At 34.4% G+C, this 20,453-nt stretch overlaps 1 protein-coding gene across 1 annotated transcript in view; it reads left to right on the forward strand.

The window, feature by feature from the left end:
• Positions 1-343: 343 nt before the first annotated feature.
• LOC117571310 (irregular chiasm C-roughest protein) overlaps positions 344-20,453 on the forward strand; it is a 254,399-nt gene continuing 234,289 nt past the window's right edge. Inside the window, exon 1 of the mRNA XM_034253396.2 lies at positions 344-693. The gene's annotated coding sequence lies outside the window, so the exon portion shown is untranslated. The remainder of the gene's footprint in view (positions 694-20,453) is intronic.

A 20,453-nucleotide genomic window follows, 5' to 3' on the forward strand; every position in this document is an offset into this window, starting at 1 on the left:
ACAAAGGAGAAATATAACATTTTTAGATCAGTTTCAAAGTAAATATTAAAAAAAATATTAATGACTTTAGCGCAACTCTTAAAATTCAAATGGATTATATTTTATCGTTGTGAAAAACTTTTGGTGTGAAATTTGATTTTAGAAATTACAGAATATAGCAGAAAGGATCAAAATACAAAAGACTAATATTACATTTTTCAGATCAGTTTCAAAGTAAATATTAAAAAAAATATTAATGACTTTAGCACAACTCTTAAAATTCAAATGGAATGTATTTTATTATTGAGGAAAACTTATGGTGTGAAATTTGATTTTAGAAATTACAGAATATAGCAGAAAGGTGAAAAATACAAAAGAAGAATATAAAATTTATTAGATCAGTTTTAATATAAATATTGTAAATATGACAATGGAAAAAATTTCTGTTTGGGCCTCATATATTAAATTGACGATTAGAAAGGATTAAAATACAAAAGAAGAATGAAATATTTCAACACAAGAGTTAAAAGAATTACACAGTTTCCCTTTGGACTTATGAAATGCAGCTGATATCGTAAACAGAACTTTGTACTGAAAAGAGAAAAGAATTGTAATATTGTGAAGAACTTGCTGTAAAAGTAAACTTTGTCATCGTAAAACACATTCAAAATATAAAGCAATAACAGCTAGAAGTTCAAATGATGTTCCATAAATGTGAGTATTTTGATAACATTTTATTTTTTTTAATAATATAATAACTATAAGAAGGGAGTGCTAGCTGCTAAGGCCATCGACTCGAATATTTTGATAACAGAACATGTGAAATCGATATCTTTCTGGGAGTTAAGGTTTCAAATTAATACACATTATAAAAATAAAGAAAATTGTCAACATGAAAAGTCTTCCAAATATAATAAAATCGAATTCTCTCAGGGAGTAAAGTAAACATTTAAAAAAAAAGATGGAAAATCTCTTTCCTAAACATGATAAGCTGGTAGTTAAAAGAGATTCATAAATTATGCACATTAAACAATAAAAAATAAAGGGAAATCTCTTTCTCAATTATCAAAAGTTTTCAACAAATAATACTCAATATGAAAAGATAATCATAGTTAGAAATTCGGGTTGTATAGCCAAGTCTATAGGTTATGTGACGTTCCGAAATACTACCATAGTCAAACAAAGCACAATGCGAGTGATTTCCGCTGCCAAAAATGGAAGTGGAAAAGTGCCACCCACAAAGGGGGGAAAAGCGAGAGAGAACTGTTTAAGCGATGGATTCGAGATGCCTGAATCTCAGACATTCACTTGGACAGACTGAGGACAGTTGTTGACATGGCGCCGCTCAAAACTGTTGCATTCTTCGTCATCTCCAGACTACGTGTGTGTGTGTGTATATGCATGTGTGTGTGTGTGTGTGCATGAAAGTGTGTTGCTTTTTCCGGTCTTTGACATTTACAACAGCTCGCCATGACAGCGTTGGGGTTGAGGCGAAGCAAGGGGCGCTCTTAGTCATCCAAGCAGAGTTGACAAGAAGGGAGACACACACACACACATACACACACGAGCTAAAACCATAATGGCGTCATAAAGATGATATCATAATTTCCTACTTTGCTTTCCTTTTTGCCGTTTTGTTATTCCAGCTTTCTCGCTTTCTACTGTTGCACACTTTGCGCTGCGACTATTTGCCTTTGCCTGGCATTTAGCTTTTCCTTTATTATTTCTCTTCTCTTCCTGATTTTCATTCCACCACTATTTTCTTTATTATTCGTTGTTGTTGTTGTTGTTGTTGCTTTGTTGTTGTTTCTCTCAGCCTTTTTGTCAAGCATTTGAATTGCGGCGTCAATATTTGTCAGGGCCAGCCCTTAAAGTCATCAGCATAAGGTCTTAAGCTGCCACAGAGCTGTGGAGAAGAAGCTATGCTTAATGCGCAACGGCCAGCAAATCGTTCCAGGAAATTGAGCGAGCTGCACTTCAAGTGAATTCCAGTGGCAAAAACAAAAAAAAAAAAAAAAAAAATATAAAATTATGAATAAATTTAATACTATACACAAAAACAACAACAACATAATAAATAAACAACAACGAGAGCGGCCAAAGCTGTAACTGAAGCTGAAGAAGCGGAAGCAGCAGCAACTGCAAAAAAAAACAAGTAAGAAAGCTACAGTCGAGTGTGCTCGACTGTGAGATACCCGCTACCCATTTTCAATAAAGGCAAAATATTGCGGTATAATTTTCAAAATATACCGAATATACTGCAAAAATACTAAAAATATACTAACTGGTATATTTGGTATATCAATATAGTACACCATTCAAAATATACCATAGACGGCACAATATACCAGATGGACCAAAATTCGCAACTCTAGCTTTAAAATTAGGCTTGTTATTCGATTTTTTTGATTTGCGGGGGCGGAAGTGGGCGTGGCAAAAATTTGAAACAAACTTGATCTGCGTGCAAACATAACAAATGCTGTCAAAAAAAATTAAAGCTCTATCTCTTATAGTCTCTGAGATCTAGGTGTTCATACGGACAGACGGACAGACACACAGACGGACAGACGGACATGGCTATATCGTCTCGGCTGTTGATGCTGATAAAGAATATATATACTTTATAGGATCGGAGATGCCTCCTTCTACCTGTTACATACATTTCCTGCCGGCACAAAGTTATAATACCCTTCTACCCTATGGGTAGCGGGTATAAAAAGGGAAGAAACAGCGCGTGCCAATCCGCACAGCACAAGGCCGGAAACTCGTTGGGGGCGCAATGTTGCAGCAGCAATGCAGCTATGCAGCAATTCAAATGAAACCGCTTGCTGCTTGCCCCCTTAGTTGCAAGAATCTATTTAAAGCACAAACGTGTCCATTAACCGGGGGAGTGCGACAGAGATGGGGTGCGAAATTTGTTGTCATGAGAAGCGCTGAGAAGAGCGCGACTCTATTTTTTCCTTGTTGTTTTTTGTGTTTTTTTTTAAGTGGAAGCGATAAAAACGGCGTCGACGACAGTGCCTACAGGATATTACAGACATCTGGCATAGTCCAATTATATGGATTATATTTAAGTACGAGTTGGTTTATAAGCCCAGCTGATTTAGCATTTCCTCGTATGCCAGTTTTTTAATACTCCCCCAAGTCGAATGTGCAAAAATAGTTCCCTATATAAAAAGCATATGGTGAGGCGGCTGGTGAAGCGGGTAAATTCAGCTAGTCAAGCAGCTGCTAGATATAAGAAAATATCTACATTTTTATACCTGCTACGCATTGTGGGTAATATAATTGTGTGCCTTTGGTATATTTTAGTAATTTTCGGTTTAATGTGCATGGTTTCACAGTGTTGTTGTTCAAAATGGGCTAACCATTTCTGACAGTTAAGCTTATTCAGTATATTTTTGTATTTTTAGTATATTAATTTGGTATATTTTAAGAAAAATAATACATGGTTTTAGAATTACTGAAAATGCGTACCGGTATCTCACAGTCAACCATTCAGCAGTATACACCAATATTTTTTCAGTATATTATTTTGGTATATTTGATGTAAAATACTTCACCGCTTTGCTTGTTTTGTTAAAAATGGGTAGCGGGTGTCTCACATTCAACCCTTCGGTATACTTCAGAATTATGTCAGTATATTTATTTGGTATATTTTAAGTATAATAACACCCCGCTTTACTTTTACCAAAAATGCGTAACGGGTCACAGTCAACCTTTCGGTATACTTTAGTATTTATTCAGTATATTGTTTTGGTATATTTTTAGTACATTAATTTGAATAATTTTAAGTAATATACCGCACGATTTTGCTTTTATTGAAAATGCGTAGCAAGTATTTCACAGTCTAGCCTTCAGTAATTATTTTAATATTTATTTAGGTATATTAATTTGGTTTTATTTAAAAGTACTACTGCATTCGGTTGATTTTATTGAAAACGGGTAGCGGGTATCTTACAGTCAACCATTCAGTATACACCAGAATATTTCTTTAGTATATTATTTTGGTATACTTTAAGAATAATACCCAACTCTTTTGCTGTTCTCATTCAAAAAGGGTATCGGTTGTATCACCGTCAAGCCTTCGGTATACACTTCAGCTTTTTCAGTATATTATTTTGGTATATTTAAAAAATAATACCGTATTGTTTTGCTGTTATTGAGAATATGTATCGGGTATCTCAAAGTCGAGCATTCTTCCACTTAAGCTCTCTTGCTTGTTAGAAATGCTTTAAGTCTTGGTACATTTTAAACGTGCCTAATTGTCAAAAACTTTGGTCAGCATATCGTGCTGTTTTAGTTTTATTTAATCGACACATCGCAGATCGTAAAATTGCCTCACCTGTTTTTTTCTTTTTGTTGTTGATGTTGGTGTTGTTTGTTTTGCTTGGTTTGGTTTATATTGCAGAAGATGCTCTCGCCCGATGGCTCGGTTTAATTATGTGGCATAATATAATACATACGGAGAGATACACATAAATATCTGTTATCTGATTTTATCTGTTTCGCTTTATTTGCTTTTTGTTGTCTTAATGAAAATTCATTAAATGAATTAAACATTTTTTATGACGCCTTCGCCCTAATGGCTTTCCGTTTTGGGCACGAAAACTTTTTGCCGCTTCGCTTCGTGTTTCGTGTTAACATTTAACGCACCCTAAGCCACCGCCTCCAAGTCGAAGTCGAAGGGTGGGCTCATATAACATATATATATATAGAGTATATATACACTATATAGCATTTAGAAGAGGAAGAGGAGAAGCAGAAGCATGACAGCTCTTGGAAATGGCAAAACTGTGTGGTAACCACAGTGCTGGGGCGAGTTAATAAAATTTTATTTGCATTTCAATTCATTTACTTGCATTTTATTATTTTATTTTGATCGTTTTGCCAGACAATTGTCATGAAATCAAATAAAGAAACTTTATGGGAAGACCATTAAAAATGAGAAAAACGAAAACAATAAGACAACACAAAAAAAAAAGATATGTATATCTGTACATGCAACATTTATAAACTGAAGAAAAAACAAATAAACATACAACACAGAGAAGGAAATGTAAAATTTGCCATCTTCTTGATTCAATCATTGCGAATATGTTTCATTTTTGACATTTATATTTAACATTTGCTGAAGGAAAAGCTTCTTTGCATTCTTTAACCAAATGGAAAATGAAAAACTAAATTACTAGTATCTCTATCAAATTGCTCGATACAAAATGTTTTACTTTCAAGCTGATTTAATTTGTTGTTCTGTATTTATTTTCATCTCGTTTCGCAGATCATTTTTATTGCCATTTTTATTGCCAACGAAAAAAATGAAATGGGGGCTAATTAATGCAAGTTTTATTCGGATTTGTTGTAAAGTTGCAAAAGTGTGTTGAGATTGTGTTAAACTTGAGCTCGATAATCCCGAGATTGTTGTTTACGATTTGTGGATGCATCTGGAGGCGTCTCTCACTCTCACTCTCTCTCTATCTCTCTTTCTCATTTTAAACTAATCGCGCTGGCCTTTACCATCTGTTTGGATCCTGTTACAAGGCACAACAGCTCCTTGAGGCTGGCTCCTTTTGTGTATTATGTTCTAGGAAAGTCTCGTAAATTTAATGATGTTTTTTTTTTGTACTTCCCTGGCTGGAGGGGGGGAGGGGGAGCCGAGAGGTAAGCCACTTGGCGCCTGCCTAATGAAGGCGTTGATGAGACGCCAAACAAGAAACGGCGAGAGAGCAACAAAAGGGGGGAAGCACACAAGACGGCTGGCTGGCTGGCAGCTAGCTCGGTGTGTCTAACGTTCTAGAAATAACATTTGTTGGTAATAAATTCCAAAGATAATACACCCACCGACTGCTGTGTGTACGGTAAAGGCAAAGGCAACAACAGCAGCAGCCATAACTCGACTCGGCTATTTATTGCAGCGCCAAAGCGGCATCAGTTGCCAACTTCAACTTCAGCTTCAGCTCGTTGCTGTTGCTGTTGCTCTTATTGTTGTTCTTGCCAGCCACTAAGCTAAGCACAAATATAAATTTGCAAGCACACAACGCACACACACACACACCTTAGCATTGAAATATTACACCTGCAATTGGCACAAGTGAGTGAGGCGTTTTTCGCACCCACACACAATGACACAAATAAGCACACACACACTCACACGCACACATAGAGACACTTAAGCACACACGAGCTGTTAATGAGCTTGCTCTCATGTGTGTGTGTGTGTGTGTGTGTGTGTGTGTGTGTGTGTGTGTGTGTGTGTGTGTGTGTGTGTGTGTGTGTGTGTGTGTGTTTGTGAACATATAATGATGCGTTTATTAATGCCAGTCATAGTCTTTATTAACAAGATGAGACGCCCATCTAAACTAATTTTGGGTTTTTTAATTATCCCAACATCATCTTGAGTTTCATCCTATTATTCCTAGTGACATTCGCCGCCATTTTCATCACACACACACACACACTCACACACACATGCACATAAAAACCCACTTCAAATGAAACAACGCGACTCTGTGAGTTTGTTCATTGCCTTTGGGCCTCTGCAAAGTTGATTAAAAAACAAAATACAAAAAAAAAAAACAACAGTAATATCATAAAACTGTTTTTAGGTATTCATTTTGATATACATATTGTCATTAAATTTTCCACATTCTAGATAAAAAATCAAGTATTTTAATCTTAATTGTAGCTTGGATTTTAGATCAAAAATTAAGTATTTCAATCTTAATTTTAGCTTAGATTTTAGATTCTCTGACGGAATTTGTCGCGACACTATTTGAAGTGTAAAAAATGTAAAAAAAAAAACGAAAACATTTTTAAATATTCTTATAGAGTCGATGGCCTTAGTAGCTAGTACTCCCTTCTTTTAGTTATTATATTATTTTGTATAATAATTAACATGTAAATAAATAAATAAATCAAATTCTTATAGCTCTGCTAAGATTAATTTTAGGAACTATTTCTGGTTTGCGATAAAATATATAAATTCGTTAATATTTTGGTTTGTCTACAAATTCGTTCATTTTCGCAATTATCTTAAAAAAGAAGAAAAACTTATACCAAAACTTTGTTTTTATTTGGAGTAAAGATGAATCTTATAGCTCTTGATTAGTACTTTAATTAGAGCTATAAGATTGATATTGATTGAGAAGATATTATTGCCAGAGTATTCTCCATATGCATTCCGGATTAAGTTGTTAAATTAAATTTGTCTCTAAAATACTTTTTGAACTACAAAATTCTTCAATCAATCGGATCATTCTTTACCATTTTATTTATTTCCTTTACTTTTTCATTTCTTTTTTTTTACTTTCTTATAGGATAATATAATAATATAATATAATAATATGTATATATATATATATATATATATAATATGTTTGATTTGTATGTTGTGAATTTAACACAAATTTTGACTCTTGATTCAAGTTGTAATTTGGAAAGGATTTTGAAATATGCAGTGTATAAATTATTGTTTAAAGATCACTTATTGCTCGTATGTTGATAGTTCAACAAATGTGATTCATATAAGTCAAAAAATGATTCGAAATGTACAGATATGCTAAACTAAAGCTGACAAAGTAAGTTGCTGGTAATCATTAGCTAGCCCATATATGTTTTTTAAACGTTATTTAACATTGTTTTTCTTTATACTATATATAAAATTGTAGGCCATTATAAAATTAGTGTTTCTTATAATTAAATTCATTTTGCAAACTCAATTATCTCAATTTGTTTTTACTGAAATGTAGTAGATATTTTCACAAAATTTGAAATAAACTAGTTAATATACTTTATGGAAGAAGTCAGCATATCGTAGTCTCTTTATCTCTTAACTTACCTAAACTACAGTGATTAAAGCAATTGTAAGGAAAACATTTAAAAATGATGTTACTTCATTTAATGCCATTAGAGGCCTTTAAGCGAGATATCGATGCGTAAGCCATGTTTTTATAAGTTTGAAGTCAAGTTTAAAAAGATTTCGAAAATTTCCAATATAATATTTTTCATTAAGACATAGGAACTCAAGATCATATTCAATACAACAGTTTTTTAATAGTCGAACATTTTTCCCCCCAACTTGAAAAATATCTCGCGATTAACGCAAATTGGAGTCAAACCAAATGCGAATCGGATTAAGTAAAGTTAAGATTTACTTTCGTTTTCGTTTATTAATCAGTGCGCTAATAGAAAAAGGCACGCTCTAGGGCATGAAAACCGTCATCGTATTAAATATGTGATAATGCAAAAAACCAAAAGAAGAGAAGAGGAAGAAAGATGTAGCTTTGTCGTTGTTGTTGTTTTATGTGCTTTCTTTTACAACATTTGCCACTTACTCCAGAAGCAGAGAGCAGAGAGCAGAGAAGCAGAGAAATGTGGGAAATGAGAATGGGAACATGTTGCTTCGTTTGGTGTACGTGGGCGCACGGGGCGTGTCATTAGGTTACATGCCTGTAATTACAATTCACAGAGAAACGCACAATATGCTGGCGCATGAGCCAAAAAAAAAAAAAAAATGAAAGGAATGGGAAAAAGGGAGAAAGGGAGAAAGGAGGAGACAGGTTCTTGCGTTGTAAGTACGAGTATGTAAATCCGTGTGCCAAGTAATGGGGAAGGGGGGAGGTAAGTGGGTAGCTGGGTCATCGATGCCAGAGTTCGTGGTCTCCACACACACACACACACACTTATACACACATATGCAGATTGTCTTTTGCCAGTGGAGGCAACAAAAAAAAGAAGAGACAAAAAAAAACTCGCTCACCTTTTGTGAAACAACAACAAAATTATGTCATAAAATGTTTTTGCGTTGGCTGCTAATGTCGAGAACACAACACACACCCAGAGAGAGAGAGTGAGAGAGGGAGGAGAGGGAGGGGGAGAGGGAGAGGGGACATACGCACACACATGTGCACCTTGCCACAAAATGCCGCATTAAAATCACAAAATACAAATACAATATGCAGGGCAACACAATCTGTGGTTGCTTCTGCTACACACACACACACACACGCACACACACACACACACACTTATACACTTAGAAACCCATAAGCGCCACCCACTCGATGGCAGCCAAACGCCAGCGGCAGCGTTACACGTGAGGCAAACTTTTATGTTTATGAAAAATTACGTGAAGCAGCCAGCGCCCAAGCACTGTGTGTGTGTGTGTGTGTGTTTGGGGCAAGTGGCAAGTGGCAAGTGACTAACTTTGCCAAGTTTGCCAAGGCGATAAAAGGCGCTACAAATTTCGATATGACCGTTATTAGTGTGGCACTCTGCCACAAGCAGCGCAACTCGAGCGACATTCAGTCTATGCCACCAACTAAAGACTTTCCTCGTGGGTCGTGTGGCAGCAACATGTGGCGCCGCACACACACACACAGACACGCGTTCAAATTGGTCACGGGACGCTTCTGTGATCCATTCGTGGCAACTCGCGTAAGCTGTCATTAGAGACAACAGCAAGCTGATCTCTCTTCAAGCCAAGAGCTGTCTTAGCCAATGGAATAGCCTATTACCAATAGTTGAGGCAATTTTGAAGCCTCCTTCTTCTTCTTCTTCTTTTTTAGTGGCTCACATGACCTGCGGCAATGTTGCAACGTCGAACGTATCTGCACCCATTAAATTGAGCAGCTTAAGCACTTAAATATTCAATTTATTATTGAACAAATTATATGCATTAGCTGTCTATAATGATATTATAATATAAGAACTATATAATAGATAGATATTCATAAATTACTCCATCTTTAACATTATAAATATATTTTATATAGTTAAAGTTATATATTTATTTTTAAACTTAAAGTTTCCGCCATTTTAAACATTCAACATATATTTAGTATAGTAAAAGTTATATATTTATTTTAAACTTGAAGTTTTACCATCTTAAGCATTAAAATTAAAGCATTTAAACTAATTAAAATTTATGAATATAAAAATTATTATTAATTATATATTTTTAAACTACAAATTTACGTTATCTCTAATATAAATATTATATTTATTCAAATAAACTTATTTTTATATTATTTATTTTCAATATAAACTAAAATAGGAATAATACAATTTATTATTTAACATATTTAATCCACGCAAAAAAAATAAAAAAAAAATGTATTTATAATATAAATATATTTATATTACTTATATAATATATTTTTATAATATAAATTTTTATATAACTAGACTTATAAACTAAAAAATGGTTAAGAAATGTGAGTGTTTGTTAATAATATTTAATAATTACAAACTGTACATATAAATCATATTATTTATAAATTAAATTTTTTAAAATGTGCAGAATGAAATAAGATCGTAATTCGCATTGCATACTGATTTATAATAATTAAAATAAGTATTTAATGGTAATAAATTATTATAATAAAATAACAAGAAGGAAAGCTACGGTCGAGTGTGATCGACTGTAAGATACCCGCTAACCATTTTCAATAACAGTAAACAGCGCGGAATAATTCTTAAAATATACCAAGTAAATATACCACAAAACTACTGACAAATTTCGTTAAATATAATATGTCAACTTGATATACCACAAAAATACTAAACTAATTCTTTAAATATGCCAAACTAATATACCGCAAAAATACCAAAAATATACTCAACACTATAGTTGGTATAATGATATAGCACTACATTCAAAATATACCATAAAGTACAACATATACCAGATTGCTAGCTACTAAGACCCGCAGTATGAACTATAAAATTGAAAAAATAAAATTGAAATATTTGTAAAATGCAATACATAAGCAATAAAGATTGCAACTAGTTAATTTTATTCACAAATAAAATGTATTAAAATTGAAATTATTTATATATGTTTAATATAAATTAAAATTATAATATTAAAATTGAATATTTATACTAATTATGTATTTCTAAAATGCAATATTCATAATTAATAAAGACTGCAATTAGTTAATTAATTTTCTCATCTCATCACAGTTCACATTATATATTATATTTTATTTGATTGCTGACAATTGCTCTATTTTTAATAGCATCACAATTTTGAGATTTATGTTGCATTCTAATTTGATTTTAATTGCTTTGCAGTGAAGTAAAAGTGTCTTGCCTGATTAAAACTGAATAAATTATGCTGTCAGACAATGATTTAATGATGCATTTTTGTCTCCGTTTTTTGTTTTTTGTATTTTTTTTATGCTTTCAACTTCCTTTTGCTTTTGTTTTTTTTTCGGGGCATTCAAAATTTTATGATCTGATCTTAAGATGATGTTTTATTTATTTCTGTGTGTTCGAGGCTAAACTTAATGTGATTTCCGGTTGTTTGGGGGATCACAAAGTCACACCATAATACCCAATAATTACTGAACTAAATATGAATCGCTCTCTATATTCAAATGTTGTTCACTTCCTGTGCAAGCATTAAACATGAATTTTGGGGGAATTTCTTCGTTGTACTGATGTTCTTTAATGCATTAAAACTTGATTCATATTGCGGTCACAGGATTCGCACTCCATTCACTTAAATCGGATTCGAAAACTACGCTGTCCAGTTTGTTATCTCTCCCGCTTTCTGTGTGTGGCTTTTCACGAGAACAAATACCAGAAAATTAGATGAGCTCAGTTCGTGGACTGAACAGAGAGTCCTGTGTCCTGTGTCCTGTGTGTGCTAGTCCATCTGTCAAACATCGTGCCCGCTGACAGTTTTTCTGACTCTTTATTGTCCTTGTCGTGTTGTCATATTGTCCTTGTTTTTTTGCTTTTGCTTTCGCTTTTTGTCGGTCTCTCGGTGTGAGGTTCTTGATGATAATGTTGTTTGGCTTTGGCTTTGAGAGTACAACATGGAAGCGGAGAGAGCTGGTGGAGCGGTGGAGAGAGGGCTTTTCAGTTCGGGGGTTCGGCGGCATGTTAATATAGGAGCACATTTCGCTTGCCACACGAGAGCATATGCGGCCTTTTATTACGATTATGATTACGTGTAAGTGCAGGAGTGCGACCCAACATTAAAATGAACACAACAAAAACCAACAACCAACAACCGGCAACGGCGACAGCAGAAATAAATAAAGCAACGTCTGCCGCAACTCTTGCCACTTGCATCCAATCGCCCTTGCCCCACCACACACAACTCTCATTATGCTAATCATATTCATTAGCGAGCATCCGTGCAACAACAACAACAACAACAACGACAGCAACAACGAGAACAGCAGCAATTTGTCACGCTGACAGAGACGCGCGACTGCCTTTTATCGATCGACAAGATCTTTGAAATCAGAAAGAGCGAAGCAAAGAAAACCAAAGGGAAAACAAACGAAACGAACAAAAAAACCAAAAAAAAAAACTGAAGCTGTTTTTAATGAACTTTTCAAAAGCAGCGTCGAAAAGGTGCAATAACTAATTGGAATCATGGGATGCAGCTTAATGACTATCGAAACACCAAAATGACACTGGCTGAAAAGCGTTTCGAATTCGAAATCGAAACACACACAAACAGCACAGTTCAACTATTTATACATTAACTACACTTTGTTGCACATTCATATTGTTAACAATGCAACTTTTGTTATTGTCAACATCTATGTAACATATATTTTCTTCTTTTTTTATTTTTACAAATGGGCAAAAACGCCTACTTACAGCGAGTCTTTGTCGCTTTGGCTGACAATTTGGTATATTTTGTACTCTGTGGTATATTTTGAATGTATGTAATATATGAATATATGTACCAAATATTGCATTTGTTATAATTATAGTATTTTACGATATATTATTTTGGTGTATTTTTAGTATTTTTGTGGTATATTAACTTGTTATATTTTTTTAAAGTATTTTTATGGTATTTTAATTTAGTATATTTTCAGATAAGCACCGCATTGTTTTGCTTATTAAAAATGAGTAGCGGAAATACCTTAGTCTTTGGCTGACAATCTGGTATATTTTGTACTCAATGGTAGTTTTTGAATGTATGTACTATATGAATATACCAAACATAGCCTTTTAAATATTTTTTAGTATTTTTGTGGTATATTTATTTGGTATATATAATATACTGTATATATACATATATATATAACAAGGCTGTGAGATACCCTTTTTGAATAAAAGCAAAACAGTATGGTTAAAAATATACCAAATTAATATATCGCAAAAATACTAAAATTATACCAAACACTGTAGCTGGCATATTTCTAGAAAGAGCACAGCTGTAACTTTCTTCCAATTTTTTTTTTATTATAAATAAATTTATCTATAATAGTTAAATTTTTTTTGTATTTTTTGTCTTTGACTTTAAAAAGCAACTCATATATTTTTATTTTTCCAGTCAGCTCGTGCTAAATTTGAATTTTTATTGTTTATAATTCAATTACACTTGCTGCAACTTTTTGAAATGAGCAGAAAAGGAGTTTTGAAATTCGAGTTCAAATTTGTAAAGACCCAAAAGTAATTGAATTGAAAACCTTTTAGTTGAAGATATGAACACAATATGCAGCATTAAATGTGATATTTTTTAACTCTTTTTTTCTTAACCTCAAAAGTACAAGTTTAACTTACAGCATGTTTAATATATTTTAGCTTGTAAAGTTGTTATCAACGAGCTGTTCTCCATCTGTTATGCATTTGATATTCGCTTGTATTACTTTTATATTCGCTGCAGCTTTTTATAAGGAATTAAGAAAATAATTTGGATAATTCTGATAAAAATATGAATCCTATATGCTGATTAAAACAATTTTTTAAACAGCATTAGCTTAAATAATATGTAATTGTATGAATGGTAATTAATTTAACTTTCATTAGTGAAAGTAACTTCAAAAGAATAATCTTATTTACGATCAAATTCGTTAAGGAATTATTCTTTAAACTTTAATTTATTTATTATGCACTTAACTATCGCCTTTTCTTTTGACTTAGAGAGTTTAAAAAAGTTTTGCAAGTAATTCCGAAAAGATTTTAGGTAATTCGGATTAAGATATAAATAGTAGTATATGCTGATTAAAAAGCTATTTTTTTAATCATCATTTTCAATTTTTGAATAATCTTTTTAAATTATTTATTAATTGAATAATTTAAGTAATAGATTGTGAAATGAGTTTTGAAATAATTAAACTTTTAACAACGCACTGTTATCAATCTATAATTCATGCCTTGAGTGTTATGTATTCACAAGACTTAAGCCTGCGCTCAACTATCGATTTCAGCTAGTGTCATTGGAGCATAAGCATGGACATGGACTTTCGGCATTCGCTAAAAGCCTATCGTTGTTCTTTTGTGATGTATATTGGTATTTCCTTATTTTTTTTCGTGTATTTAATGTGGCACGTAGCGTTGTCCAATGTGCTCATTGATAATCATAATCAAGCTAATGATGCGGCAGACGATAAGCTGCTTCTTCGTCTGGGTTCCATTTCGACTGCTGTCTGGGAAGCTTTTAATGATGACGTAGCGCAGCGTTTGGGTCGATGTCGATCGACATCGCATTGAAGTGACGATTTCTTCAATTGGCTCTAACATTCCATCACAGTCAAGTGCAAAGACATGGACCCAAAAAGGGACAGACAAACGCGCAGACAAGATGAAGTCGATAGAGCCGATGGACCTGCTCTACAAAGCTCTCTGGACAGAGGCAGTTGGTGAGGAGGCATTTACTTATCCAACGCAATTATCTCATCGTAGGGCTTGGAGAAAAGCGATTGGGTCTCATCATCGAATCAAAAGAGGGGAAAACTGTAGAGTTGAACGTTTGCCAGTTGGGCAGCTAATGAGTGCAATTTGCTTCTGTCTTGGCCACTAAATGCTCGCATTAGTTTAGATAAATAGCTTAATTAATACATTTTGTTGGTCTCTCTGTGTATTTGTGTGTGTGTTTATTCCGGCTATGGGCAAGTGGGTAAACCGAGCAGCAACCCGAGCCCAATGGCTAACACAATTACAACAATAACGACCAGCAATTATTAGCCTAATAGCATTGTTTGATTTCCGCTCACCGCGGCAAATGCAATGCCACACAATAATAATGAAAGAGTGCTCTGCTGCTCTGCTGCTCTCCCATCCCCTCATCCTCATTTTGGAGCCGTGATAAGTGCTTTATATTTGCACTTGGCAAAAACGAGGTTAAAGGCCCTTTACAACCGGGTATATCAACACTGGTCACGATACCCTGTAATTATGAGAGAGTGAACAGCGAATAGCCTTCAATCATTTCATTGATCAATGAATGATCCATTTCAGTTGAAGGTATTTTATAATGATTTCATAAATCAGCCAGCTAGTTGATAAATATATTATTTTGCTGGCATTTCCAAACGGAAGCAAACTTTTTACTTATTAATAGCTAAACAGCATTTTAAACTGGTTTCATTATGCATAAACATTGATCATAAGCGAACTCAATTGAAATCAGTTTTTGGTAAAAATATTTGATTGGAATATTTACAGACTTATACAGAGTTTTTGCACATCCCTTAATAGATTTATTTTGCTAACTCTTCACAGAGATCTAAGCAAACAATATCAAAAATACTTCAAAGCTAACGTTTGGATTTATCATTGCGCAATACAATTGAGCACTCAGATATAATTATAAACCATTAAAAATTAAAATTTTTATTAATTTACTATATAATTGAATTCTCGGATATAAAAAATTAAAAATTCAGACTCATGTCTAAATAAAAAATACAATTTTTTGCTCAATTTTCATTAATGTTAAACTTTTGCATTTCCTTTTAAAACTGAATAGTTACTTTAATTTTACATTTTTTACCCATAGGGTAGAAGGGTATTATAACTTTGTGCCGGCAGGAAAATACATTTCCAGGTAGAAGGAGGCATCTCCGACCCTATAAAGTATATATATTCTTGATCAGCGTCAACAGCCGAGACGATCAAGCCATGTCCGTCTGTCCGTCTGTGTGTCTGTGTGTCTGTCCGTCCGTCCGTATGAAACACTGGATCTCAGAGACTATAGGAGATAGAGCTATAATTTTTTCGATAGCCTTTGTTATGCTTGCACGCAGATCAAGTTTGTTTCAAATTTTTGCCACGCCCACTTCCGCCCCCGCAAATCAAAAAAATCGAATAGCAAGCGTAATTTTAAAGCTAGAGTTGCGAATTTTGGTATATATAATAATAACTATAGTAGTTATGATTTGGTTGCCATCAGATACAATTTGTCGAAGTTATTAAAGAAATACTTTTGTATGGGCAAAAACGCCTACTTTCTAGGGGTCTTAGTTGCCTTGGCTGACAATCTAGTATATTGGGCCGTCTATGGTATATTTTGAATGCGGTACTATATAGATATACCAAACATACCATTTGGTATATTTTTAGTATTTTTGTAGTATATTCGGTATATTTTGAGGAAAAATCCCGCAAAATATATTTCTTTTATTCAAAATGGGTAGCGGGTATCTCACAGTCGACAGTACACTCGACTGTAGCTTTCTCACTTGTTTATTCCTGTGTTACATTTTTATTATGATACATAGATGTGTCATATAAAATGTACAAAACTGTGTTATTTATACAGAAACATAAAAGAAAAAAAAATAAATACATAAACTTTAGACTTTCACAATAATAAAATTATGAATAAATTAAAATTAAAACCTAAGAAAAGTTTTCCTGACAAATATGAAAAGAAATGGCTAAATATAACGTTGCAATTTAAGTTTTATTACATTTCAGAAACTGTATTATAATATAATCGTATATGAAAACAAGTAGTGTTATTTCTAAGTACAACTATGTATGTATATAAGCTGTTTAAATTTAGAAATGTAATTACTTTTAGTGTCTCTTGAAGTGTGGCAAGCGAAGCTCTTGAGCTGTTCAGAGATTTGTGGCAGCCTAGTTAGACATTAGTTAGCTGTACCATTGGCAATGGGTTAACTATTTTTAGTTGCATGTTTTCGATTTCATTTGGCCCGAGGCGTAGCAAATCAAAGCGGTTTCCCTGTCTCTAATGACTGCCATAGATAGGCATAGCCAAAAACAGTGGAATACAAAGAAGCAGTGAACAAAAAAAAAAAACAACGTAACGAAAAACAAAGAAAATGCCGACAGCGGCAAGCGGAAAGCGGCAACAGCAGCAGCGGCAGCGGCGGTGGCAGAGTGAACGCCCCCATGGAGACGACGCCACAATGGGCATGACTAATGCAAAATGCCTGACCATGCTCATAAACACCTCATCAGCGATCATTACAATGCCTTCTACGAACCAAATTCGAAATTAAAGAGGTGCCGGACGAGAGCCGTAGAAATCAAAAAGAAAAATGTCTCAATAAATTTTGGGGCAGACACCGAAAAGACGCCAACATCGTCATCATCATCGTCATCATCATCAACATTTGGCATTTTGCGGCATAAATCTTGGCTCCGATCACAGCTCGTTAAAAAATTAAATTAATAAAACTTAATTTGCACACAAGGCAAAAGAATTGAAGCTAGCGAACAAAATGGAAACAATGAAGACCCCAAATGACCAAAATCCGTGCTCCAAATTAGCTGCCCACCATCTACTCTCTGATCATCGTTTCGAGCTATTTACTTTTTGTTTTTAATTTTAGTTTCATTTTGTTTGTGCTTTTTGCTTTTTGTTTTTTGAGGGCGTTTGCTAATGGCGTCGGCGATGTCGTCGACTCGCCCCCTGATAATGATCAATTCAACGCTCTTCAAATCTTCAAATGTGTCAAAAGCAGCGCCAAAATCACATTTTGCAAATGACTTTGCTTAATGCCTGAGCGATCACTCCGCAAGTGCCACGCCCACTCGCCGATGGCGACTTATGAGTGATGTTTATGACCCCACACTCTCTCTAGCATCAACATCAATTCTGCTAATTTCATTCTGCACGAAGAGCACACAATCCAAAAGTCACTCAACCAAAGTATCAAAGTGTTGCTGCAGAGCTTATTTAAGGCGCGCGGCCTACGCTTAAATACTCTTTCTATTTAAGAGAAATAATTACATACGCCAAAGCAAATTTGAGCGCATGCTTAAATTACTTACGAGCCAATGGCAAAGAGAAAGCTAAGGCAAATTACCGAGGCCTAGTGAAATCCTACTAAGCCGAACATGTATTCGGCTCTTCGTGCATGCTTCGTAATAAAAGCAAAGCACGCACACAAAAATATTCTTATTTATGTATGTATGGCTGTTGTTGTAATTACTCACCCACGTAGCAGAATTTCATATATCCATTTCAGATGTCTTTACTGCATTTTTATAATTTCACACTTAAAATCACAAAAAAACACACGCACTAATTTATAAGATGGACTCTTATATTTATTTGCACAACACACAAATTTATAAGATTGACTCTTATACTTATATTTTACAGCTATGCAGATATGTAATCAAAACAAAGAATAACTTAGAAACGCGACACACTAATACCAACACAGCTACCAACTTGCAGCAGGAGTCGCGTGTGAGAGTGAGACGAAAACAGACGCCACTTCACTTTTTGCACTTTCACAGAAAAAAAAATAAAAAATCACTTTAACCTTAGCAAGCATACTATACATATGTTACATGTAATCGAATTATAAAAGCCGAATTGAACCGAGCTAGAAATTTAAACACAATATAATCGTTAATTAATTAATTAAGCCGTAGTCGCGAATTTAAATTCAAATGTTACGCCGCTCATTTGCCCTATGCGCTTGTCTGCCATATACTGATATTTATTGGGGAATAATATTCTTCCCCATGCCTGAAGTGCAAGGAGCTTTTTCGTGTATGGGTATGTTTGTGTGTAGAAAAAATCCTGTAAATTGGGAAATTATGACAGTAATGTCCCATTATGGCAAGGATATTTTGTAAGTGTGTGAAAGTGCAAGCGAGTGAGCGCTAGACTTTTGTTGATGCAAACGTTGCGTGCTGATCGTGTCTAACACACGCACCTCATTTTAAAATTTCTTATTGTTATTGTTTCTTGCGTTTTGTTGTTGTGTAAGAAGCAAAGCTGGTTGATATAACACATCAAACTCAATAATTGAGCTAAAGAGAGCAAGTGCATGAATTATTGTAGTATACAAACTATTTGCATATAACATATGAACGTATGATGTTTATTAAAATAATATATTGTTAATATACATATTTAGTTATTATTATTTGTGCCCAAATATTGAGTTTGCAAATTAAAGTAAAAGAGTAAAAGAAGTGTAGAAAAGTCTCCACTACACAGCACGCTTTTAAACGTATTACTCTTCACAAACTCTACAGTAGCGTAAATGCAAATGATTCGCTTACGCTTTCATATTTGTGTAATTGATAGACTATTGAAATGTCTTTGCAAAGTCTCCGCAAGAGTCGTCTCTCCACCAAGAGCAAGAGCAAGAGCAACAGATGCTACAGAGACGCGCCGCAATTTGTTTACTTGCAATGCATGAGACACAAATCAATTACGCGCCCTCTTTAGTTTCCACGGCTCACATTAATGAAAATCCAAATGAAAACGACGCCCCGCCACATGCAGCGTCTCTGTTGGCAGACACAGACAAAGCAACAACAACAACAACAGCAACAGCAATATAACAAAATTAAATGAAAAATAAATATCAAAAACGAAACGAAATGAAATGAAAACTGAGACACGGTAGTTTTTTTTTTTTTTTTTTTGGGCTCAATTCTTCTCTGGTAAAACAAATTCATTACGCAACAAAAACAATAAGAGAGCAGGATGAGGAGAAGGAGGAGGAGGAGGAGAAGAGAGGCAACCACAGCGCAACGGATGCAGCCCATGACAAATGAAGAGCCGCCCAGCGGGTGCGCTAAGCCAATAAAGCGAGCCACACACAACGTAACGCAACGCAACGAAACGAAGAAGAGCGAAAAAGAAGAAAGAGTCAAAAGAATCGAAAGAGCTGAAAGAGCGAAGAGTTCAAGTGCTCTGCCCTTGTAGCTGGCAAAGAGTCCGAGTTAAAGTCTCGGACTTGGTTTTAGCGTGAAAAATGTGTGAGAAAAGCCACACAAGCAGAGTTGCTAAGCGCATTTGATTGAGTTGCATTTCCTATATCACTACTTCGGATATAAATAGAGACGACTTTCCATATAAAAACACAACGGAAACTTTCAATGGAAAAAACTGTGCCGTAACCGAAGACAACTTCAAAAACAAAAAAAAAACAAAAAAATGAAATGAAATAAAATAGAAAAATGTTGACAAAACAAACAAATAAACAGTTGAGCGACCAACTGACTGACTGACTGACTGTCTGACAGTTGGATGAGACGAGATGAGACGAGACGAGTGGAGAGGAGGGGAGAGGAAAGGAGACGAGAAGCGGCGCCGGATTCAAAGGAAATTCGAGGCCCATGGGCAGAGGACGAAGCAAAGTTGCAGCTCAAATTACAAGCACACAACAACAACAAACAACAACAATAGCAACAAAAAACAAGTCAAAGAATTATTCCGAAAATCATATGCAGCATTGAAATCGAAACGACAAATCTGCTGTCTCCACTAGTCGGCA

This window comes from Drosophila albomicans, chromosome X (assembly GCF_009650485.2).
Source record: "Drosophila albomicans strain 15112-1751.03 chromosome X, ASM965048v2, whole genome shotgun sequence".
Classification (NCBI taxonomy): Eukaryota; Metazoa; Arthropoda; class Insecta; order Diptera; family Drosophilidae; genus Drosophila; species Drosophila albomicans.